Source organism: Rhineura floridana, chromosome 2, assembly GCF_030035675.1.
Source record: "Rhineura floridana isolate rRhiFlo1 chromosome 2, rRhiFlo1.hap2, whole genome shotgun sequence".
NCBI lineage: Eukaryota > Metazoa > Chordata > Lepidosauria > Squamata > Rhineuridae > Rhineura > Rhineura floridana.
The window spans coordinates 145264188-145290309 of record NC_084481.1 but is presented as its reverse complement, the minus strand read 5'-3'; the positions used below and the strand labels follow the sequence as shown (position 1 = coordinate 145290309).

Genomic DNA, 26122 nt, shown 5'->3' with positions numbered 1-26122 from the left:
GCTGGTGAACGCCTTCCCTGCTCAGATGGTGGATGTTCACCCTGTTCTGGATGGGGTTACACTCCCCCTGAAAGAACAGGTACGTAGTTTGGGGGTTCTTTTCGATTCTTCCTTGTCTCTCGAGGCCCAAGTGGCCTCGGTGGCACGGAATGCGTTTTACCATCTTCGTCTGGTAGCCCAACTACGCCCCTATCTGGACAGGGACGACCTCGCCTCCGTTGTTCATGCTCTGGTAACTTCAAGATTGGATTACTGTAATGCGCTCTACGTAGGGCTGCCCTTGAAGACAGTTCGGAAGCTTCAGCTGGTGCAGAACGCGGCTGCCAGACTATTGACGAGGACCAGTCGGTCTTCGCATATAACACCTATTCTGGCGCGTCTGCACTGGCTCCCTATTTGCTTCTGGGCGAGATTCAAGGTGCTGGTTTTGACCTATAAAGCCTTACACGGCGTGGGACCTCAATACCTTGTGGAACGCCTCTCTCGCTATGAACCTACCCGTTCACTTCGTTCAGAATCTAAGGCCCTCCTCCGGGTACCAGCTCATCGGGAAGCCCGGAGGGTGGTTACTAGATCTAGGGCCTTTTCTGTGGTGGCCCCTGAGTTGTGGAACAGCCTCCCCGAAGAGGTACGCCTGGCGCCTACACTTCTATCTTTCCGGCGCCAGGTAAAGACCTTTTTATGCTCCCAGGCATTTTAATATTTTAATTTTCTTAATCTTTCTACTTTTAACATGTATCCTTCTTAATTTGTGTTGTATTTCGTTTTTGTTGTGCTTTCTGTTGTTTGTTTGTACATGTTTTTGTGATTTTTTACTATGATATATTGTATTTTATCTTGTTTGTTCACCGCCCTGAGAGCTATTCTGCTAAGGGCGGTATATAAATTGAAATAATAAATAAATAGTGATTTCATATTTCAAGTGTTTTCCCATTCCTGAAATGCCCACCTTGGATCCATCAGTTTGTGACAACTACCGCCTTGTCTCAAATACTGCCTTTTTAGGGATGGTGATCAAGAGGACTGTGGTGCAACAATTGCAGATACTCTTGGATGAAGCAGATTATCTTGACCCATCTTGATCTGGGTTCAGTCCTAATAATGAAATTAAATCAGCCTTGGTTGCCCTGATGGACGACCTTTATAAGGAGAAGGAAGGGGGAGTGCAACCCTGTTATTATTACTTGATCTCTCAGCGGCTTTTGATACCATTAACCATGGTATCCTTCTGAGCCGACTTGGTGAGATGAATATCAGAGGCACTGTTTTACAGTGGTCCAGATCCTATCCCCAGGGTCATTTTCAGAGCATAGCATTGGATTATTGTTTTTCAGCCTCCTGGCAGTATGCTGTGGGGTGCCAGAAGGTACCAACTTGTTGGCAATGCTATTAAATATCTATAGGAAGCCATTGGGAGTGGTCATTATGTGATTTGGGGCAAGGTGTCATCAGTATGCTGATGATACCCAGCTCTATTACTTGGTAACATCTGGATCAGGAAAGGCCATGCAAGTCCTGGACTAGTGCCTGGACTCAGTGGTGGACTGGATGAAGGCCAATAATCTGACTCTGAATCCTAGCAAGACAGAGGTGCTGTGCGTTGGTGGATCCTGAATCTAGAAAATAATAAATAATAAATAATAAAATTTTATTTAGCAGATGCCCATCTGTCCGACTGAACGGACACTCTGGGCAACGTACAATATAAAATACAATATAAAATACAATCTGCTCATATACATAATCATCACATTATTAATATCATAACATCTCATCTGAAGACCATCTTACATTAATACAGTGTAAAACCTAACCCACCCCAGAGATCCCATAGGCCTGCCTGAAGAGCCAGGTCTTCAAGGCTCGGCGAAAAGTCAACAGGGAGGGGGCATGCCGAAGGTCAAAGGGAAGTAAGTTCCAGAGGGTGGGGGCCATGATCGAAAAAGCCCTCTCCCTGGTCCGCACCAACCTAGCTGTCTTAGTCGGTGGGACCGAGAGAAGGTCCTGTGAGGCTGATCTTGTTTGGCGGCATATTTGGTGATACTGGAGGCGCTCCTTCAGATAAACTGGGCCGGAACCGCATAGAGTTTTAAAGGTTAAAACCAACACCTTGAATTGGGCCCGGTATACAACTGGCAACCAGTGTAATTCAATCAACACTGGGGTGATATGATCGCGGCGGCGGGTCTGCTTTATTAAGCGTGCCGCCGCGTTTTGTACCAGCTGGAGTTTCCAGACCGTCTTCAAGGGTAACCCCACATAGAGCGCATTACAGTAGTCCAATCGAGAGGAGATCAGGGCATGTATCACTCGTGGGAGCAGATGTATGGGAAGATAGGGTCGCAGCCTCTGTACTAGATGAAGTTGGTACCAAGCTGCCCGGCTCACTGCAGAAACCTGAGCCTCCATAGACAGCTGGGAGTCCAAGATGACCCCGAGACTGCGGATCTGGTCCTTCAGGGGCAAACTCACCCCATTAAGTATCAGGTCAAAATCACCCAACCTTCCCTTGTCCCCCACTAGTAATACCTCAGTCTTATCGGGGTTCAGCCTCAGCCTGTTCTCTCCCATCCATCCACTTACGGACTCCAGGCACTTGGACAAGGTATCCACAGCCAACTCTGGTGAAGATTTAAATGAGAGATAGAGCTGCGTGTCATCTGCATATTGGTGACACTGCAGCCCAAAACTCCTGATGATGGCTCCCAGCGGTTTCATATAAATGTTAAATAGCATGGGAGAGAGGATAGAACCCTGTGGCACACCACAGTTGAGGGGCCAAGGGTCTGAAACCTCATCCCCCAACACTACCCGTTGATATCTACCGGAGAGATAGGAACGGAACCACTGTAAAACAGTGCCTCCTATTCCCAGTCCCTCCAGGCGACTCAACAGGATACCGTGGTCGACGGTATCGAAAGCCGCTGAGAGGTCCAGGAGGACGAGGAAGGTATGTTCTCCCCTATCCAACGCCCTCCTCATATCATCCACCAGAGCGACCAAGGCTGTTTCAGTTCCGTGTCCAGTCCTGAAGCCCGACTGGAAAGGATCTAAATAATCTGCTTCCTCCAAGTGTGTCTGTAGCTGCTTTGCCACCACACGCTCAATTACCTTGCCCAAGAACGGTAAATTGGAGACTGGGCGAAAGTTGTTTAAATCTTGGGGATCCAAGGAGGGCTTTTTCAGAATAGGTCTTATCACTGCCTCCTTGAGGGGCAATGGCATTACACCCTCCTCCAAGGATGCATTTACGATTGCCTTGATCCCATTGCCCAGTCTCTCTTTACAGCTCATAACGAGCCATGAAGGGCAAGGATCAAGTAAGCAAGTGGTTGGTTTTACAGTAGAGAGCACCTTGTCCACTTCATCAGAGAGAAGAGGCTGAAACCGATCCCAGCAGACCGGATTGCAACTGGCCGCCTCTGGACCCCTACTTGTAACCACGACGTACGGAATCTTGTCCTTTAGGTGCTCGATTTTATCGGCAAAGTGTTTAACAAATGTGTCACAGGAGGCTTTTGATTGTTCCATAGGTTCCTGCGCTACTGGACCGACCAGGCTTCGGACCACTTGGAACAACCTCCTGGGACAGCACTCTGCCGATGCAATAGAGGCAGCAAAGAATTGCCTCTTTGCTGCCTTTGTTGCCCACTGGTAGGCCGCTATTGCCGCTCTAACCAGTGTCCGATCACCTTCAGTGCACGATTTCCGCCATCGGCGCTCTAGTTGTCTCACTTCCTGCCTCAGACTGCGTAACCGTGGTGTATACCAGGGTGCAGTCTGAGTTCTATTCAGGAGAAGAGGACGTTTCGGTGCCACCCGGTCTATTGCCCTAGTGATCTCCCTATTCCACTCCATCACCAGGGCTTCGACCGGGTGGCCTTCAGTTAGCTCCAGATCACCCAGCGCATTTAGGAATCCAATAGGCTCCATCATGCATCTGGGGCGGACCATCCTAATAGGTCCTTGTCCCCTGCGGAGGGTGTGCGGCACAGAGAGATCCAATTTCACCAGGTAGTGATCTGACCATGACACAGGGCTAGAAGAAACAGTCCCCATCTTCAGATCACTTTCCTTCTCTCCCGCGACAAATACAAGGTCAATGGTATGGCCGGCTACATGGGTGGGACCCATATTACTTAGGTGCAGTTCCCATGAAGTCATGGTTTCAATGAAAACCCGAGGGGCTCCAGTGAGAATGGCCTCGGCATGCACGTTGAAATCCCCCAAAACCAATAAGTTCGGGGTAAACAACCGTACAGCCGCGACCACCTCGAGCACCTCGGCCAGGGAGTCTGCCGTGCAGCGGGGTGGGTGGTACATCAGCAGAATTCCTAAACTGCCCTTTGGTACCAACCTCCAGTACATACAATCAACAAACTTGGTCTCGTGGAGAGGAGGTCTGGCAAAAACCAAGGACTCCCGATAAATAACTGCCACACCCCCTCCCCGCCTACCAATCCTCGGCTACTGTGCATATCGGAAACCCGCTGGACACATGGCCTCAAGTATAGGAGCCGAGGCCTCGTCCAGCCAGGTCAGTTGCCTGCTTTGGATAGGATTGCATTCCCCCTGAAAGAGAAGGTTTATAGACTGGGGATGTTTCTGGACTGGGATAGCCTGATCATTCTCATTCATGCTCTGGTAACCTCCATGCTGGATTACTTCAATGTGCAAGTTATCACCAACACGTTACCCCGCTGCTGAAAGAATTGCACAGGCTGCCAAGTAGGTACAGGGCTAACTTCAAGGTGCTGGTTTTGGTGTGTAAAATCTTATACAGCTTAGGACCAATATACTTGAAAGATCATCTCACCCCTTATATACACAGTCAGTCTCTGTACTTTGCAGGGAAAGGCCTCCAGCAGATAACATCTCATCAGGATGTCTGTTCTGCACAGCACAGAAAGCAGGCCTTTAGTGCAGTGGCACCTACCCTTTGGAATTCCCTCCCCTTAAATATTAGACAGGCACTAATATTATCTTTTCAGTGACTATTGAAAGCCTTCCTGTTTCCACAAGCCTTTTAAGTGGAGACATTATCCCAGACTGTAATTGTTTTCAAAATGTTTTAAGATGTTTTGTTTTTAAGATGTTTTCTACAGATGTTTTTGGTGTTTTGTCACTGTTGTTTGCTCCCTCTAGGAGGAAGGGCAGGATATAAAATTAATAATAAATAAAATAAATAAATAGAAATACATCTGGATTCATAAATAAAAAAGCATAATGTTTTTGCATTCTATTTCCCAAAACAAAATTAAATTAAAGGACCTAGCTTGCTAGTTCAACAGAAAATTAGATCAAGAAACCATGAAAACAACCAGCTATTTACCTTCTATTTTAACTATTGAATACTGAGAGACACATGAAATCTAGCAGTTACATGAAGAATCAGTACTCAGTGCCAGAAAATTGAATGCAAACAACAACTATTAGGTGGTATTCAACTACTGTGTCCCATTAGAACAAGAATGTCCACTTGTTCAATGGAGTTTTCCTGTCCTCCCCAAGTGTACCCTCCCCAAACTGCTCCAGAACATTGGGGGAACCTGAAGCTTGACTAAGGCTACAATCCAATACACATTTACCTGGGAGTATGTCCCATTGGACCCCACTGAGCTTACTTCTGAGTAGACATGCATTGGACTGCAGCCTCAAGCAGCTGTGTGCAGGTGGTTTAAGCTCATACTTATCTTGGTTTATTAAGCTGGGATCTTGATAATCTGAAACAGGCCACTTTGTTTTCTCTAAAACGGTTCAAGGAGGTAAAGTAGTGAGATAGTCATTATGTTCTTTTAAGCTGTCCTTTAAGCAGACTATATAAAGTTTATTTATGTGGAATATGAAGTCAAAGAGAATACTGTATATTCATATATACAGGATATCCACATAAATGAAAACTTCACAGAACATAGTAAAGCTTAAACTAACAAGCATCCCCAATAGAAACGAAATTCTGTCTTTGAGTTTTGTTTTACTGAAAACCTTGGTAAACTCTAGTGTCAATTACCCATATTCAAATCAGGAACAACACCCTCCTGTGTTTTTCTGCAGGATGCAGCGGCCAGGTGTACACACACAAAGGTAGGTATCAATGGAACCTGCCAACCCTTGTAAGAGCAAGAGCTAATTATTAACCAACAGGAAATATTTCACTGAACTACAATCTACCTCTGTCTGTTATAAAATCTAACTATGCCATTTAATAATGTACTTTCATTCTTAACACAGTGAGAGAGCAAGTAAAAAAGCCTGCCCTTCAGCCTAAGAAGTCTCCATCACACAATCCTGACATATATATCCTAAAGGGTTTAATCAGGCAAAAGAACAAAACAAACAACCTTCCGCTGGAGACCTGTGCCTGAATAAGCACTTCTGCTGCAATAATTCTCCATTTATAGAGTTACAGTTTAATTCTTCCAAGGCCTTGTAGGTTTTTGTCCCTCATCCCTCTGTAGTTCAGAGAACACATTTGGAAAACCACAGAGGATCTGAACACCTTATTTCCATGATTTTCATAAACAGGAATTAAATACCCCAAACTCCTAAAATATCCCACTAAACTGCATTTTTAACGTCAACCACCACCCTATCCTCGTAATCTATTTAACCAACAACAAGGCCTATGAATCTGTGATTTGTAAATACGAATAGCAGGGGAGTGGGGAGAGGTCATTCTCTTGAGCTAGTCTATTTTTCCTTGCTGCTCCAGTTCCAAATTAATTAAAGTATCAGGAATCAGACTGCAACGTCTGTACAGGATGACAAAAATTGTTTCCAAGGACAGACTTGAATAAGAAGCAAATTAACATGCTAGAGTTTGTGACTAATTATTCCACCAACTATAATTTAAGTTAACTAAGAGAAATAGTCAAGATGGAATGATGGAACAGCTGCATTCACAGGGCTGAAAGCAACTGTCCAGAAATTGGATGCGAATTCCTAAGAGATACAGAGTGCTGGTACCTACAACTTTGACACATATGAAACAATTTTCCCATTCAAAGCATACAGTTATGGAAAGATTGTTTAATTTCTCAATTTCTTAAAGTCTGATTGCCTCATATTCTTGAAAGAGAAGATATCACTTTAAATCTAAGTGTGCATTTTATTACTCTATTCACATCTTCATCATTTCTTCCTGTATCTGAAATGGTCTTTATGGCGCGACTGTGCAGAGTGACCCCAAATCCTCGCAATCTCCATTCAAGTTGCTCATGCATCAATCAAGGCCTAGCCCTGGCTAGGAAATAAAACTCTGCACATCCCCCCCCCCCAGTTCCCTCGCAAACAGATCTCTTTATGCTGCTTCAGCTGTTTTCAGCAACTCACAAGTGGCAAGGTGAACACAGAAAATTACAGACATAGTAAAAACAGCTCTGTGCTTGCAGCCAAAAAAAAGGCGTGTTTCTTACATCGCTCCCATTAAACAAAACATTAATTGGCTAAACCCAGCAAAAACAATCATTACTGATCCTAGCTCCAGCCACCTTGGGACTGACCCCAACAACCATTTTACACAATATACTGCAAATTAGATTGTAGTAACAATACTTATAGGTTAAAAAGAGTCTAAGCTGATGCTGGAAATCTAACATTCTGTTACGGGTAGTGGCTCTTTCCTTAGTGTTCATTCATACCACTTGCATTTTGGGGGTTTTTCCAAGGAATCATTGGCGGTCTTCATTCCTCCTAACAGTGGCTCTACTTTATTTATTTATTTATTTTATTACATTTTTAAACCGCCCTATAGCAACAAGCTCTCAGGGCGGTGTACAACAGTATAAAAACAAGTTAACATACAAATGAGCATGGGTACAATAGACTATAAAAATATATAAAACAAGATTAAGACAAAAATAGATTAAAATTAAAATTTTAAATTTTTAAAATTTTTAAAATGCCTGGGCAAAGAGGTAGGTCTTTACCTGGCACCGAAAGGATAACAAAGAAGGCGCCAGGCATATCTCGTCAGGGAGGGCGTTCCATAACTCGGGGGCCACCACTGAGAAGGCCCTAGCTCTAGTTATTACTCTCCGGGCCTCCCTGTACGTTGGAACCCGGAGAAGGGCCTTCGATGTCAGGTGCAGCGAACGGGTAGGTACATAGCGGAAGAGGCGTTCCGCCAGGTATTGCGGTCCAATGCCGTTAAGGGCTTTATAGGTAAGAACCAACACTTTGAATCTGGCCCGGAAACATATTGGTAGCCAGTGCAGCTTCTTAGATTTCACTCTGTAATGAAGTACTCACTTTGCCAGCAATGTTCCCTGGATAGTCTGAGGGCATATATCAGGAGGGTACAGTCTCACAGGTCAAGTCCTAGGATGAAGCCCTCTTCACCCTGGAAAGGCTTCTACCTGCCAAATCATGAAAAAGGGCTGTTGCTTAATGGAAGAGCTACAATTCTGGCATAGACAGTACTGAGGAAATGACCCAGTGATCTGACTCTGTACAAGACAACTTCATATGTCCATGCAACAGGCTGCAACTGGCCTCTACCTAGAGATATGAGAGCCCCCCCAAAACACAGAAAATTGGGGGGAACCACATTTTCCTTGGATTTTTTCTGAAATTTTCTCAGAAAAAAAGGAAAAAACAGGGGGAAATAGTTATTATTAGATTTATTAGTCACTTGATACCCTAAGGTCCCCAACCGACTTACACAATGTTAAAACAAATACAAATAAAACACACTATAAATACATAACAACAACAAAACAATAGTATTAGCACCCCACTCAGCCACAGGAAGGTATAGCATATTAAAACAAAAAAAATCTCTCTATCGAAAGCCTGGGAGAAAAGGTACATCTTTACCTGCACTGAAAACATGACAATGAAGGAGCCAGGTGGACCTCACTGGGGAGCATATTCTACAGATGGGGAGCCACAACTGAAATAGGAAAAAACAATTCCCCCCTCCTCAAATTTTTCCGTTTTCCCCTCAGGCCTTTACATCTCTACCTCTACTAATGCACTGGGAAAGTCAAGGCAGGCTGCAGCCCTTCCACATACAACGGGATGTGCTGGTAAGGAAAGGCTCCTCATTGCTGCTGGATCTTTGCCAGAGGGTCAACTTACTTGTCTAGATTCCATGAAGGATGGCTAACTGAAGAGGGCTTTCCTTTTCTCCTTTTTCTGAGGGAGGAGGGAAAGCTGATTAGAGCCTGAGATTTGGTGTGTCCTGATTAGGGAATGAAGGGCATTAATAAATTGGGACTGAACAGTCTAGAATTTGGTCATTTTAACATTGTGACTGAAACACAGCCTCTTCAGTTACTGCACCTAGATTATGGAAGGACCTCCCAAGAGAGGTACAGTTGGCCCCTCTTTTTTGAGGTCAGTAGTCTGGCAAAACCTTTTTCATTTCACTGTGCTTTTAAATTGCTTTGAGTTTTAACCTCCCACTGTGGCACTGTATTTTTAAAAACTAATCCACTTTTATATGTTCTCTTGCTGCTATTTTAATGATGTGTATTTACAATTATAATCTAAAATAAATAAGCATAACCACTTATAATTTGCAGAACAATTGCAATCCCTATTTGTTTATCCTTCCAAAAGGCTTTCCACTATAATTCCTTATTTTTCCATCCTGTGTGACCAAAGGCCTATTTAGTCCAGTATCCATTTTCCCACAGTGGCCAACCAGATGCCTATGGAGAGCCCTCAAGCTGGAAAATGGGGACAATATGCTTCTCCTGCTATTGTTTTCCAAAGATTGGATATTCACAGCCATTCTGATTCTGATCCTGGAAGCCGTATTTACCTATCATGACTTGTAGCCGTTTTATCCTCTACATATTTGTATAATCCACCATTAAAGCCATCTATGCTCATGATGGTCCATGGTTTAAAATGCACTGTGTGAAGAAGCACTTTCCTGAGACTGTCCTGAATCTCACATCATTCAGCCTCACTGCATGATCAAGGGATCTAATATTATGGGGTAGGGGAGGCTTATTTCTGCCCACTTTCTCCAAACCATGCATAATTTTATACACTTCTACCATGTTTTTTGAAACTAAAATGCTCCCAATGTTGCAGCCTTCCTCAGAGGGGAGTTGTTCCAGCCACCTGATTGTTTTGGTTGCCCTTTTCTGCATATTTTCTAGATCTTCAGCATCCTTTTTGAGATGCAGTGACCAAAACTGGACATAGAGTTCCATGTGAAGCAGGACCACAGGCTTGTAAAAAGGCACCAGAATCTTAGCTGTTCTATTTTTGATCCCTTTCTGATCAATCCCTACCATGGAATCCACCTTTTCCGCAGCTGCTGCACACTGGGCTGATGTCCCGAGCTATCTACCTGTACCCCAAGATCTCTTTTCTTATCATTTACTGCCAGCACAGACCCCATCAATGTGTATTTGGTAAGGATTTTAGCCCCAGTCTGCACTAGTTTACACTTACACTGAACCAAATTTGGCACTTTATTACCCATTCACCCAATATGATAACTATACAGTAGGGTCCCACTCATACAGCAGGTTATGTTCTGGACCCCCGCCGTAAAGCGGAATTCATTGAATAGAATGGCGCGCGATGCCTGAAAACTGCCGTAAAAGCAGAACAAGTGCCGATTGAATGGGGCTTTAGTCTAATTGAGTCTAACTGAGACCGCTGTATTAGCGAAGCGCTGTAAAGCGGGGCCCTACTGTACATCCTTTTGGAGCTCTCTGCAATCCCTTTTTGTTTTTACCACTCTGAACAATTTGATGTTGTCAACAGAAGGAACAGACAAAAGACTACCTTAGTTCTCCCCTATAACTTCAGATTTAAAAAAAAAAAAAAAAACCCATACTTCACTCCTAATACAGATTCTTGGGAGATCCTAGTTCTTGTATCTCCCCATTACAGAACCGTGCATTTATTCCTACTCTGTGCTTCCTATTCTTTAATTAGTTAGCCATCTGTAAAGAGAACTGTCATATTGTCCCATGACTGCTACATTTAATCAGGATTGAAGGATTCTGTCAAAAGATTTTTGAAAGTCCAAGAGCACAATGTCTATTGCAGGGATTCCCAAACTTCCCCCACCCCCTTAGAACACTTGAGAGCTGCTTAGGGTCTTGGCAGACCACTTAATGATCTTTCTGCCTGTTGTAGCAATTGCAAGGTGCTGAGCTAGATGCTGTGTGATTTTTTTAGTTGTATTTTTATTGCGTCTTTTATTTCTTACCTTATATTTCATTGCATTCTATAGATTTCGAAATGTATTACAGTAAAATACAATGTAAGAAATAAAAAAGCCAGAAAATACAATTATAAATGGATGTGAATATTTAATATGGGCATGCTGTGGTCCACCTGAATGAAGCTCATAGTCCACATTTTGGGAACCCCTGATATTGGATTACCCTTATCCACATACTTGGTCACACTCTCAAAGAACAGTAAAAGGTTAGTGAGAAAGCACTTAGAAGCCAGGTTGATTCTTCTTCAGCGAGAAGTACTGAATTTCATCTAACATTGGATTGGATTTTAAACTGGTAAGCACAGAAAATAATTTGTAATCTACATATTCAGAAGAGGGGGAAAAACATGTGGCACATTCCAATTTGGGATTGCATCAAATCAGAATGTGCATCACATCAGAATGCATTACAAACTTCATGTCCATGGAAAGCCAGTTATGTCCAACAGAATGGTGGTAGCTTTCTTCCTAATGTCTTCTTTGTGCAAGGATACAGAACGTAGCATTACTCCTATTTGTACTCTTAAACAAGGCATGGGAATCCTCTGGCCCATGGGCCAGATTAGGTCTGCCAGGGATCCTAATTTGGCTTATGAGGCCATTTCCTCCCAGTCATGCCCATGCATAATGTCACACCTGACATCAGCCACCCATTATGGGACAGGTAAGGCCAAGACCGGAAAGGAACAACCAGGAGGGTTACAATGCACTCCCAATTGTTCCTTTGCAAGCACAGCTTACATTCAGTTCTTTTAAAATTCAGTGCTAAATGCAAGCCCACTGGGACCAGGTGTAGTTGGGTGCTCCCAATCAGAGTTTCTAAGTGGAGCCAATCCCTGTCACAGGCAAGGCTTGCATTTAGCACTGAATTTAAATTGAAAGAAAAATATTTTTTCCAAATGAAGCCTGCAAAGGAAGAAAGAATTTAGCAGCACGCTCATTATAATTTCCTTTGAAGTTACATAACCTGAAACCATGATGATTACAGGTGACAGGTGGGCATCCCTAACAACCTGTTAAAGTGGCCCACGAGGGTGGAAGAAGTCACGATCCAGCCTGGTAGCTAAATTCTGTTCCACATCCCAGCTCTAAACCATGAGTACAGGATTTTGGATGCAGCAAAGTATCTCTGTGATCTATGCCCAAGGGGAAGTGTCCAGGTCATGCTATCTGTTCCCTGTTGTTCTCAAGGAGGGCCTAGGAGAATAAAAAGCCTTGGCACAGGCTGACTGTGAAAAGGGGCCGAATACCGTGTGACGGCTAAGAGTGTGTGTGCACTGAGGAGACAAAATAGTTCACTCTTTGTTATGGACACCTATTTATCTGTCCTAGGCCATTCATTTCTCTTCTTCTTCACCTCACATGTTACAATTCATATCAAAACTGAAGAGGTCCTGTATTACTTGAACTCCAAACATTTGCCATCAAATTATTTCTCTCTCTCGTTTCATTGAGCTGAGATTCTACATCACTGAACTGGAGAGAGTTTATCCGCAGACAACAGGCTTGTCACTGGAATGCCTGCCTCTCCTGGCTAAATGCTGTGGATGCATGAGGGGAAAGGTATATAGTGGGCTGAAAAAAATGCAAGGGTTACTCCACAGATGAAGAGTTAAGAAGTACCCCCCCTTACCTGACCTGAACAATCCAAAACATTTTTTTGGATGAGAAAGTCAGTGGTCTGTTCAATTATGCCAACTGTTGAAGTCAAAGCAGAACACCTACAGTGAAAATGGGCAAATCAGTCAGATATGCTGTGATTTAATTATGCTGTCAGGAGGAAACAGTCCATCAAGCAAGAATGACTGATTGCTGATTTTTCCGAAGACAGAGCAGCATTTTCTAACTGAGCAAAAAGGTGCCCAACCCCAGTATCACACTTTGTCCCTTGCTCTCTTACTGGATCAAAAGGCTCATGGGCAATGCTTTTAAGCTTTAATTTCCTGATGTAAATGGCAGTGAAACAATCCAAAAGTACCAGTGACATTTGCATGAATGCAAAATGAATGCATTATGATTGGCGCCATTACAACGAACAGCAAATGTATCCATAAGAGCAAGACATTGAAAAGTAATGGGTTTCCAGATTCCTTGTCCATAAAAGCGATAATGAGGAAACACATGTACTACATAAATTAGAGAAAAGCTCACAAGTTGGTGAACTGCCACTTCAAGGTGTGAAGAGATGAGTTCATGTGCTGATTTAAGGAATAACAGAATTAGGACTTCTTCAAGGCGTTCCCCAAGGACTCTAGCATTAAATATAAGATTGGGGGGGGGGAGAGAAATGGAAAATAGGAAGACAGTAGAGGAATTTGCTGTTCTGATTCTGACTGTGCCACAACTGCTAATCTTGTGAGTTTCCTTGACCAGCAGGGGGTTGGTTCAGTCCCCATAAGACGTACTGATTCAGTGTGGATAAGGAATTGGTTAAGAAGCAGAAAGCAGAGAGTAGGAATAAACGGACAGTTCTCCCAATGGAGGGCTGTAGAAAGTGGAGTCCCTCAAGGATCGGTATTGGGACCTGTACTTTTCAACTTGTTCATTAATGACCTAGAATTAGGAGTGAGCAGTGAAGTGGCCAAGTTTGCTGACGACACTAAATTGTTCAGGGTTGTTAAAACAAAAAGGGTAGTTGTCCCGGTAGTTGAAGTCACCCATTACTACCACATTTCCTAGTTTGGATGCTTCCTCAATTTCATATCTCATCTCAAGGTCTCCCTGAGCATTTTGATCAGGGGGACGATAGATCGTTCCCAGTATTAAGTCTCTCCTGGGGCATGGTATCACCACCCACAACGATTCTGTGGAGGAGTCTGCCTCTTTTGGGGTTTCGAGCTTGCTGGATTCAATGCCTTCTTTCACGTATAGAGTGGAAACACACTGAAATATATATATTTAGTTCCAGTAGTTCAGAAGACCTCCTGATTCTCCTCCTCCTGACAGTCACTGTCTTTCACCAAGTTCCTTCCCTGTTGATGGATTGTTTGGTGTTTCTCCCTCGCTGCCTTCCTAGAGCCTTGGGAAAATAGTGCCTTTGCATCTGCAATATGTCATAAAAACTTGAACAGATTCTGCTGATAAGCCTGGCTTCATGAACTCTTCCAGATGTAGGAATATTGACTGAAAGCCTTTTAATTGGCAAGGGAATGCAGAACTCCGAAACCTAATGCCTACAGTTTGATGACCCCAGATGTCATATAGTTTCCTATATATTGATTACATTTGTAGCCTAAAGCTACAGGGTAGCCAGAGTGCTCTTTGTCTTGTTAAGCCTCATGAAAACACAACACAATGATCTAATAGCTTCCAGTTTTGTAAATGGGAACTGAGGCTGGGAGAATATGACTTCTGCAATAGAGTCCAGTTTTATGCTCAAATTATAAGAATATCTAATTCACATTCTATCCAGTAGGCCATGCATTCTGTAGTTAGAACTGCAGCCTAAGAGTGGGCTGTGGAGCTTGGAAGAAAGGTAAGAAGGCTTTCCTGGTTTTCTTATGCTACAATCCAATAATGTCTACTCAGAAGTAAGCTCCATTGGGTTCAATGGGACTAACTCCCAGGTAAATGCATTGGATTTCAGCCTTAAACCCACCTGTTGACCCATCTGAGATCCAAAATAGCCCTTGTATCGCCATTCTTTTTGTTTACTAAGAAACAAATTGAATAGACCCCTGATTTCCTCTCCGAGGGAACTACAGGCTCTATTACCCGAATAGCTTCCAGGTAGAGCCGGTGCGTCTCCAGCTTTTGAGACCTTGGGGTGGGTCGAAACTGGTTGTGTGGAATTTGAACAAACTCTATGGCATATCCCATGGACACCGTGTCCAGCACCCATTTGTCTGAGATGATGTCTCTCCAGCGGGGGGCAAACTCTAGAAGCCTTGCTCCCACTTTGCAAGAGGCCTCTGGGAACCGCCAGTCAGGAGGAAGGGCCCTTTGGGGCACCCTTCTGAGTCATCCCCGAGAAGGAGCTGCCTCCTGATTTAGCGGAGGAAGCGTGTCCACCCCCTCTTTCTTGTCTGTCCCAGCAAAGCCTGTTGGGAGGCTGACTGCAAAATCTAGAGGGCTGCCTTGAGGAACGAAAAACTGGTTCTGTCTGCCCTTCCATTCCTCTTTTTTGGCCATAGGGAGTGCTTTCTTTTTGTCCCTAGTTTCCACCAGGTGAGCCTTGAGGGGCTCACTGAATAGCTTAGAACCTGAGAAGGGTAGAGCAGTGAGGCGAGTCTGTGACCCTGCGTCTACTGCCCACTGCCTGAGCCAAATGTTATGTCATGCCACAGTGAAGGCAGCCATAGACCACGCCGCAAATTGTAGGGCATCCATGGATGCGTCAGCTGACAAAGCAGAGGCATACACCATTTTCTTTAAACCATCCTTAACAAATTTTGGGACATCATCCCGTGCACCCAACTCTTCAGCCCACATAAAGACTGCTCTGGAAAAAACTGAGGAAGTGGTCGCTGCTCTGAAGCCGACCGCATCTGCTTCACAACTCCTGCGAAGAGCCCCTTCGACTCGCTTATCGCATTGGTCCTTGGGGCCCCCTCCCCTTCTGTTGAAATCAATGCGGAACTTGCAAGGGCAGCAATAGGCGGGTCCACTGTGGGAAAACGCAGCCTTGCCACGATCCTGTCAGCAAAGATTTAATGCTTCTTTGCCCACTTGCCAGGTAGCTTTGATTTGCATGGCGATGACCATTCAGCATCCCACACGTCATCAAATGCCTGGGGAAAGGGAACAGTAGCCTGCTTGGTGTCCATGAAGGGGAAAGCTTTTTTAGCTCCTGCCGAGGCTGACTGGGTGGATGGCTCACATCCCACCTCTGTCTCTGGCAGCTGCAGCACTCTGCGCGCCTTCAATAGGAGTGGCTGAAAAACCTCTAGAGCGAACAGCCTAGGTTGCCTCTGGGTCACCTCTATGTCCTCACCAGACAGCTCCCCCTCTTCCCTGTCCAGCTCAAGTAGATCTTCGGAGTCCAACAGCACCACCTGTGGGACAGGGACCTGCCTGGGCGACAGTGCCTGTGCCTGCTGTGCCTGAGCCATCGAAGGTGAGGAGCCTGTGTGGGTCTGGGCAGAGGAGCACCTCATTACCCCCCCCAAGCTCGCTGCGACCAAGGGGATCCTTATCAGCAATAGGCGCTACCTTGACTACTCGCTCGCCTTGTGTTATAGCAGTGGGTGGGGGTGAACCCCCCCGACTGAAGACTTGATTGGAAAGGGAAGAGGACCTGGAATGGCTGTGTCGCAGTGGCGAACTGCCATGACAGTCCTCCCTGCTGGAGTCAGTGGAGGGGGATAAGCGCCTCCCCTTTCCCCTATGCGAGCGCTTCCTTGAGTGTTTGCGCTGCTTACATTTAAGGACGTGTTGGAGAGAACTACTGATTTCAAAAGTGATAAGCTCTTTAACACAAGTCATGAACTTGGGAAACAGAGTGTGGAGGGAAAACTTCCATACCTTCTTCCAGCGGATTCACCCCCTCCCCCGCTGTCTACGCTCAGGGATGGAGAAAATAGTGGTTGGGGACTCATTGCTCCATGTTGCTGTGGCTCCTCTAGGTCCCTCGCCTCCCCCACGTGGCAGGGCTCTTGGCGGGAAGGAAGCGGGTGAGGCTGTTTCAATGGCGAGCCGCCTTGGCGGGTGCCGCTCAACCCCCTGCTAAAAATGCTCACTGAAGCCTAGACAAGCCTTGTTCTTCCCAGGAAGGCGGTGGGAGGAGGAAGTCAGAAGCTGCGATCCCACTAAACATGTGCGTTGCGGAAAGGCGGCTCCACGGAGTGAGGGGATAATCTCCCATTTGAGCGGCTGCCGCTACTACTGAAGCACTGCAGCTAGCCACGCTCTGCCCTTGCTTTAAGCTCCGGTTCGACACCAGGGAGCCCAGCCAGGTTTGGAAATCCTCCCAAGCCCCAGACCCACAGAGTGAAGGCAGGGGAAGGGGAGGAAGAACAGACGTGAAGTAAGACAAAAGGTAAGGAGAGGAGAGAGCTAGGAAAGGTAAAAATGCTAGGGAAGAAAAAAGAACTGAAGGAGAAGAAGCTCTGAGAGTAGAGAAGAGAGAACAAACACCCGGCCTTCACTGACCGCAGGCAGGGCCAGTCTGGGGAGAAGGATGACTCCTCCCCCGGGAGAGGAGACCAAGAAGCTTCGAGACCCTGCCTGTCACGACCAGTAGGAGGAGTCATCCCTACTGAGAAATGTCCTCCAGCCCTGTCTAGCAAACTTCTTCACTTGGCCATTCTGAATCAGACAGAAAATCAGAGTATTTTTACCAGGATGCTAGGAATCTAGACCCTAGAAAAGCAAATGTGGAACATAAGCATTTTGGATAATTTGCCTTTCCCCCTCCTCTCTCTGAAAGAGCAAGAAGGTAGTCTGGAGGTGCTTTTGAATTCAGCTTTGTCACTGTGGGCCCAGGTAAGCTCAGTGGCTTGGAGTGCCTTGTACCAACTTCAGCTAGCTGTGGTAGTTCCTGGACTGGGATAGCTTGGCTGCAGTAGTCTAAGAACTGGTAACTTCAAAATGGGATTTCTGCAATGCACTGTGTGGAGTTTCCCTGACACTTGGTCCAGAAATGGCAGTTACTGCAGAATGGCTGCTCCAAAACCTGCAATTGGCAGGAATGAATCCCTACTAGCATATTCCACCCCTGCTCAAAGATCTGCACTGGCTGCCGATTTCTTACTGGGCCAAATTCAAGGTGTTACCGGTAGTATATAAAGCTCTCGGCAGCTTTGGACTAGTTCACTTGCCCCGTACATGCCCACTCAACCACTTTGAACTGCAGAACTTACACTTTTACAACTGTCATTTGATGTTCATGCCACACTTGCAAGGAATCAATCTTTCAGTGTGGCAGCACCTATTCTCTAGAACTCCCTGGCTATTAATACCAGGCAGACAAACTCTGTTGCACTGGTTTTTTTACATGTGCTAAAATATTTTTGTTTCGACAAGCCTACACAGACAAGTAATTTTATTACATATACTTGTTTTTAAATTCTGTTTTTATTAGTATTTTTGAAAAATATTTTACACTATCAACTCCTTAGAGGGTTTTTTTTATTAAGCAGTCTATAAATTTTGTTAAATAAAATAAACAAACAGTATTTTCCATGAGATTTAAAATAGAAACACCAAATATGACAACTTTTACCATTACTGGCCCAAATGCTCTCTTTTTAGCAATTATAAACTTTCAAAAGCAAAGCTAAGGTGTTTTATTTCTGATAACAGTGGCGTCGTGGAATCCTAATAAAAAATCAGTTCTATTGCTTGAAGTAGCAGCATTAATGTGTTTTATTGTAAAAGGCTAAGGGAAAGTTGCATAATATTTACATTTCTGTTTAGAAGTATGAGAAAAAGGATCCGTAGCTCCATAGATATGCAACCTAATTTTTCTTCTACATGAGAAGTCTTAAAACCAAACCTAACAAATTCAGATTTTAAACTCAGGCTTCTCTGTTCTACCATTATAACCACTGGACCAGAACAATTCTTTCAATCTTCTGTTTTACTTAAAAATGTAGAGATTTCAGAGGTAAATATTTCAGTTGCGTGCGATGAAAGACCTGATGCATTTGCAGGACAAAACTTGTAATCTGTTTTAGTAACAGGAAATGCAAGATGGGGCTAGATTCCTCTTTTACTTGAGGCTAAATCACACTAGTGATTTATTGTGGCTCTGCTGCTCCCTGCTTACTCACAATGAACGCAAACTACATGCAACCTATAGTAATACTGCCACTTCTGCCATTTTATTCCATGACTTTGAATGCTACTTTTATGATTACTTGTTTGTGTACTGCAATTTGTTTAGAAAAGGTTGTATACAATGCCAAAAAAGAGAGAGGAAATTTCAGATTTCCAAACATAAATGTTTATATCCTGCAGAAATGAATGGCCAGAGATAGACCCGCTCTAGGAAGGGAAGGATCAACTGGCAGCTGGCTGCAGTATACAAACTGAGAGGCCTAGCATACTTCACTCATCCTTCTAACTGCTGAACAGCTGATGGACTCTCAACATTAAAGTAATTAAATTAAATTAGCAAAGGCATCTCTGACAAATGTGTGCAATCACACAAGTTCACCATGAAATAAAAGAAAAAGACAAATGTTTCAATAATGAAGGACCAGAATTTGGCCAATAACCAGAAAGAGGGACAACGTACAAGTGACATTAAAGTAGAAGAGGCTCGGTTTGTGTATGTGTTTATTTTGTGTTTTACACAAAGATACCAGGAAACAGAGCCGTGCAGTGCAGTCGGTACCATGTCTGTGAGTGATCTTCTGTTGTCAATTGCACAAGTCTGTATTTCAGCATACAAAAACACCACCATTGAGATGTCACTGCTTAATTTGTGATCGATCAAACTGATCACAGCCAAGTCATGTATTGTGACCTATTACAACTGTTACCCATTTCTGAATTCAAGGCCGACAGTAAACTAGGACTATCAAGCACCTTGCAGGCTGTGTGATGTAGCTCGTGGACTGTGTTTTGGTGGATCCACACACTTATTCAGGCCTAACTGGACGTATCACAACCTCAACATCTTGGAGTGAAGCAAAATTTGAAGACCAAATGGAAACACGACTAGACAACATTTATGCTAACTAAAAGAAAAAAAAGTTGGCTCTCTTGATTGGGTTTTTGCATTTTAAAGTAATTCGCAGGAAAGATTATTTGTTAGTAAGAGAAGAAGAATGGTTGATATGGGACAGCATTTATTAGATAGTTCCCTTTTACACGAGGCAGATATGTATGATTTGGTATGGGCAGAATTAATCAGGACTAAATGGAAATGTACTGCTTTCAAGTCGATTCTGACTTATGGCGACCCTAGGAATAGGGTTTTCATGGTAAGCGGTATTCAGAGGGGGTTTACCATTGCCTCCCTCTGAGGCTGAGAGGCAGTGACTGGCCCAAGGTCACCCAGTGAGCTTCTAAGTAAATACTATCAAATATCCTGGATCAACTAAGGTCCAGAATACAGAATACCTTAAGGACCACCTGAGCCCTTATATCCCAGCTCGCTCACTGAGATCATCTGGAAACAGCACTGTTAGTTGTCCTCCATGTTATAAGGTACCCAACTGCCACCAACTAGACGTCAGGCATTTAGTGTCGCTGGTCCCATGTTGTGGAACACTCTTCCAGCAGAGATCAAGTAGGCATTCTTGCTTTTGACTTTCAGGTAGCTTTTTTATGCCGACAGGCCTATACAGCTGTTCGAAGCTTTTTTGATTGGCCAGTAATTTTATGATTGTGTTGTACTGCTTTTAATTATGTGATGTTTTATTGTTGTACACCACCCTGATATTGCAGTATATAAATGGTGATATATAACTACTTTTATAAATAGATATAGCTCTGAATGTCTTCTCATGTTTAAAGGTCAGACTGAATTTCCATCCTGCACCAGTTTAGTGCATTGCAGTTTCATTTACATGCTTGTAAGCAATTCACAGCAGAAACTCTAAATCTTGCAACTGAGATAAGCAGCCTTATTTATGCTAACACAGCTATTCTATACACCATAGAACACATTATTTTGCATACTAGAGGGATGATGCATTTCTCCCTGGAAATGTTAAATCTATTGTTTCCATTCATAAGGATGGGCTGAACAATCCAACATCCACCCTCGATCTGCCATGCTGGAGAGGGTTTGGATGAAGCAGAGGTGAGCCCCTACCAAGTCTTACTCAACTCTGTCAGCCTCCACCAGTGGAGGAGCTGTGCTCTTATCAAGAAAGGCCCGACAGGTGAGGAGCAGCCCAGGGTGCCTACCCATACAGCTCTAGTGAGGAGAAATGCCCATACCTGGCCAATTCAGAAGTGGGACTGGGCAGGCATGATTTGCTGGATCCTGCAAGAATCCTGCTGCTGTCACTTGACAACAACAGGCCCAATCCAAACCTCTATGCTGCACTGCCCTGGGAGCTGCTGCAGCAAAGGAGCATTTTTTCCTACATCTCCCCCCTTTCCACCCTGGCTATCATTAACATCAGGGCTATCAATGTGGCACTGGCTGTGCTGCTCCATTAAGCCCCACTGAGATTAACCAAGTCTTAGGATTCCACCCTAATTTAAAAAGATGAGATGCAATAAAAAGAAGTATGCTATCCCATTTCTAAGACTTTATAGTTACCCATTTAAGAGCAGGCTGCCTACGTTCCTCTTTCAACAAGCCTTCTAAAATATTAGAAAACAACAGCAGCAGCACCAACAGCGTACTTCTAATCAACAGGTATAATCACGACTCTAATTTCCCTGGCATATAGAAATATGCTTCTATATGGGAAATGGTTATTTGATTAATGATAGTAAATAGTAAAATCAAATATAAGAAGAAAATGGCTTGGATCCTAAGTTGTTCCTCCATCCATGTAAGGAGGAGATTTCTGCCTACTTTCTGCTCCATCTGCAGCTCCCTGTACCATATCTCACAGTATTCTCAGGCACTTCTACCCCCTATGGCAGTTTTTTTTAGAGTACAGGGGACTGCTGAGGGAAGGGAAAGGCGGGAAAGCTCCATTCTCTGAAAAATGAACTCTGTTCCATTCATGGAAGGAAAAATTTGGATCCAAGTCAAAATATTTCTTTAGAACAAAAGGATCTATCAGACTCTTGCATTTTGACCCCTGAACTAACCTTATGAGGCAGGTTACTAGGCCCAGTGTTGGCAAACAGCACATTAATGAGATTTCTAATACGCAGAGAAAATTGCATTTTCTAGCATAATTATTATGTCACTCAAACACCTCAACTCTGGCATTAATTGCTTCTCTCCAAATTTGAACAGCAGCTTGCCAGGCAGCAAATATAACACCAGAAAAAGAAAGGCTTTTTAGAAAGGGACTGGGGGGGGGGCAGGGAGGGAGGAAATGAAAAGCAGGGATGCAGTGGAGGGACTGTGGCAAAGTTAATTACACTTTTAAAGAAAATCTCATACAGCAATGCTTTGTCAACTGACTCACACAGATCCCTTTGACTGAAGCAGGAGACTAGGGAACAGACCAACAGATTGGGCAGAAATATGTCATTGCCTTCACAAAAAGGACATTCACCAACATAAAGCCCTTCCTCAGGAACCTCTTCAGGCTTTAGGGCACATGTCTTGTGAAAGCAAATGTACTACAAAACTCACCTTAGGAAGCGGTGCATATACCACACCACCTCTCTCTGTGATCCTATCAAAATCAGTAATTGGGTCTAGTCATTTCTCTCTAAGAAGAAAGATCTATCCAAAAGACAGATGCTACATTGGTCAGTGTTACATTTTTCTTTCTGATGATGGAAAATGCTGTGCAGCTGAAAGTTACATACACTGAAACTTGAATGCTTCTGTTTAGCACATCTGTATTTCAACCTTCCTCTGTGGAGCTGTGGGTGACTTATATGCAGGCTGTACCACTGTATCATCATGAAAAACCTTAGGAGATTGGTTAGATTAAGAGATGATTATGGGTTTTAATTTGGAAACTAAAATGGAAGATTCTGGGAGAAGGGCTTTACTCGATACACCACTGTGGAAATTCACAAGCAGAGGCAACTGCTGGCCAAATTTCTGCAGTGCAACACATGGCCAGATGGTAGAGCTTTAGTTTTCAGCCCAACAGGGATCAAGGCCTCATTTGGGATTTATTTATTTATTTTATTTATATCCTGCCCTTCCTCCCAGCAGAAGCCCAGGGCGGCAAACAAAAGCACTAAAAACACTTTAAAACATCATAAAAACAGACTTTAAAATACATTACAACAAAACATCTTTAAAAACATTTTTAAGAAGCTTTCAAGACATCTTTAAAAAAAAGGTTAAAAACATATTGTTTTAAAAGAAAAGGTTTAGAAACAAATTGAAAAGCAATTCCAACATAGAAGCAGACTGGGATAAGGTCTTCAACAGGTGCCGAAAAGATAACAGAGATGGCGCCTGTCTAATAGTTAAGGGATCAGGGACTCATTTATAAAGCTGCTGATTCTAGCCTGGCTTCTTAGTTCAGATGTAGCTGAACTACTGTACTTATAGACCAGTTCCTTTCTCAAAAACCTGTCTGCCTCCCAATAAGCTTCATGGCCAAGCACAAATCTGAGCCCAGGTCTTCCTGGCCCAAGTCTACCACCATCACACTAGGAATGGAAGTTAATCCATCCTAGCTTTATCCCTCCTACATGGTGCTACTGAAATTTATCAATAAAAAATATTAACAAGTGAGCTCACCCATGTTACAGACTACATGCATATTCTTTCAACTTTATATTTTCAACTATAAATTGTTAACAGTTTAGCACTGCACAGTACATTTCAGGCACAGTACACTGTCTCCTCCTCCCTCCATTCTTTAATATAATGAGATCCATTAGCTCCCTTTCAGGAATCAAATAAACTAAAATTTAGCTGGTGAACCAGACTGTTATCTCTGCCACCTCTCATGGGCCAAGTTTGGCAGATGGGTGTCAGATATAGGGTAGATGGGGCTCAGGTTGCCTGAAATACCCCTTGGTGTGCTCCAGTTTATTTCTAAGACATTTAAAGAAATGGGGTGCTTATTTTCTCAAGCATCTATGAGAAAGTCTATGAATATCAAGCCCTCATCAAGATATAGAAAGAGCACACTACTTTATTCCCAGTGAACAAATTCAAGGTACCAGTCTCCTAGAAAGAGGCAGCCAACATGGTGTCCTTCAGATGTTGCTGGACCACACTCCCATCAAAGATGAAGGTTGATGGTTGGTGATGATGGCAGTTTTAATCCAAAAATGTCTGGAGAACACCATGTTGGGACACCACGTCAGCTATTCCTGCCCTTAGTCTTTATACACAATTGCAAAGACAGAGTAGAACTATAGCTATGCATGTGCAAACATTCACCAGGGTGGAATCCTCACTGTGATGTGTGCACATGTGAGTGTAGGTAACACTCTCTCCCAATCTCCACTACATGCTCTCAAACTGGTGCCCTTCACATTTGTCATGGAAATGGACCACTTTATCTACAGCACTCAAGGTGCCACCCCTTTTCTGATTAATCTCTACATGCTGCCCTTCCAAAAGGTGACAACCCTCCTTTACTCTGCTTGAAACAGCATTATCTTTCATTTTGCACCACTTTGCAGGCTACAGGGACTTAAATGGCTACACGGGGTATGACACACCAACAGCATCTACACCCTGGCTTTTCATCTGTGCTGCACTCATATAATTACTGAGTTCCCTTTTCTGCTGCAATTATCTCCTCTCTCCCCCCTTAACGATCAGCTGCAGAATTAAGGGGATTTTCTCACTCTTCCCTTGTTGCCATGACAACAACCGGCCTGCACCTGCTACTGGATGAACAGTTGTACTTGGGGGGGGGGGGAGAGTGGAAACAGTTTATGGTTTCTTCTTGTAAGTAAAGCATGTACGCTAAAATTACAGAAGGGAGAGGAAAAGGAGTCACAGGAAGCAAAATGATGGAATGTTGAACAAATACACACACACAAAGAAACTTTATGCTGAGCTTAGAGAGACGTCAATTTCCCCCTCCTTCTAATCCACAGATAGCCATGTAACACAATGAGGAGGCCCAAGGTACATCTACAGAACTTGCAGAATTGTGTGGAAGCCATACTTCTGAAAAAAAGAATGAAAGAGAAATAAACAGAATAGGGCCAAAGGTCAATCTGCATATGGGGGACTCTGCATTGGGCAAGCTGCTGTCATTCAGGTTGTGTAGAGAGAGAGCATCACTTCAGAGCAACAAGCACACCTTCCTCCTCAGTACTACTGTGGAACTAGCCCTGATAAAATAGACTTAGTTTGTAAACTGTACAAATATAACAAAGGGGGATGTCTTTTTCATTTCTAATTGCAGTTACTTTCCTGCTAGTCCTATACAAGTCAACACAGCAGTCAGTGACTATCATCAGCACAGCCTTAAAGCGCAATTCTAACTGCACACTCAGAAATAAGTTCAAGTGAATTCAGTGGGGCTTACTCCCAGGGAAGTGAGGCAAGGACAGAAGCCGTAAGTCTCTAGATATACTAACAAAGCACTTAATACTTCCCCCATCATAGATAAGCTTCTGCTGAATTGACCAGGCACCACAACCCAACAGAGCTCATTTGCATGCATGAAGAATTTCTACATGAACATTGACTGTGTTAGCTGGAGCTTTTACACCAAGAGGCAGATCCTGGTTCCAGAGTTATGCAAGTTGCTTCAGGCACATTTGCATCCTTGTATGACTCCTCTTTTTTCATCATCTTCGCTCCCTCTCACTTCTCTTGTCCCCATCCAGGGCCTAGGTCTGCCAGTCACTTTCATCCTAGCCACATTAGCATAGCTAATAACAATAATACTATATCTGGAGGCAAGAGCTGACCTTCCCTTACTCCCTGACCTTTCACGCTCCAGAGAAATAGTTGGCTTTGCCTTTTCAAAAATTCATGTTAGCAGAGAGGTTGAATCATAAATGCGGTTTTATACACAGAAGTAATCTTGCAAGTTACTCCAATTACAAAAGTGTACAGTGGAAACTAAATATATATCTAGTGCAGGGGTTCTTAACCTGGGGTACATGGACCCCTAAGGGGTCCATGAATAGATTTCAGGGGGTCCGGGGACTTGGATGGGGAAAAAAATACATCTTTATTTTCACTAACCTCTAATTGAAATTTAGCATTTCCTTCAATTATGAATGTAGGCAACAAACCACAGTAGTATTAGCAGTACCTGTGACTTTGTCACCAATAGAAATCACAGATATTTATCACATTAAAGTTGATCTCTGCAACAACTCAAAATATCATTTACGCTCATCACTACTTCGAAATTATGGTAGTTATTAGACCCGGCACTAGATCGGATGTGATCGCAGCCTTCTCGTCTACAGACGCTCATGCGACGTAGCTGGCCAACTATCAGGCAA

The 26122-nt window shown here is 43.7% G+C and overlaps 1 protein-coding gene across 17 annotated transcripts in view; it reads right to left on the bottom strand.

The window, feature by feature from the left end:
• TRIM44 (tripartite motif containing 44) overlaps nucleotides 1-26122 on the bottom strand; it is a 147737-nt gene that overhangs the window by 33131 nt on the left and 88484 nt on the right. For 2 of the 17 annotated variants that reach the window (XR_009760654.1, XR_009760653.1), the window contains one exon: nucleotides 8251-8357. The exons of 13 other annotated variants lie outside the window; for them this stretch is intronic. The gene's annotated coding sequence lies outside the window, so the exon portion shown is untranslated. Of the gene's footprint in view, nucleotides 1-949; nucleotides 5230-8250; nucleotides 8358-26122 lie in introns of those variants that run through there. 2 more of the 17 variants (XR_009760649.1, XR_009760648.1) reach the window with 2 other exon arrangements.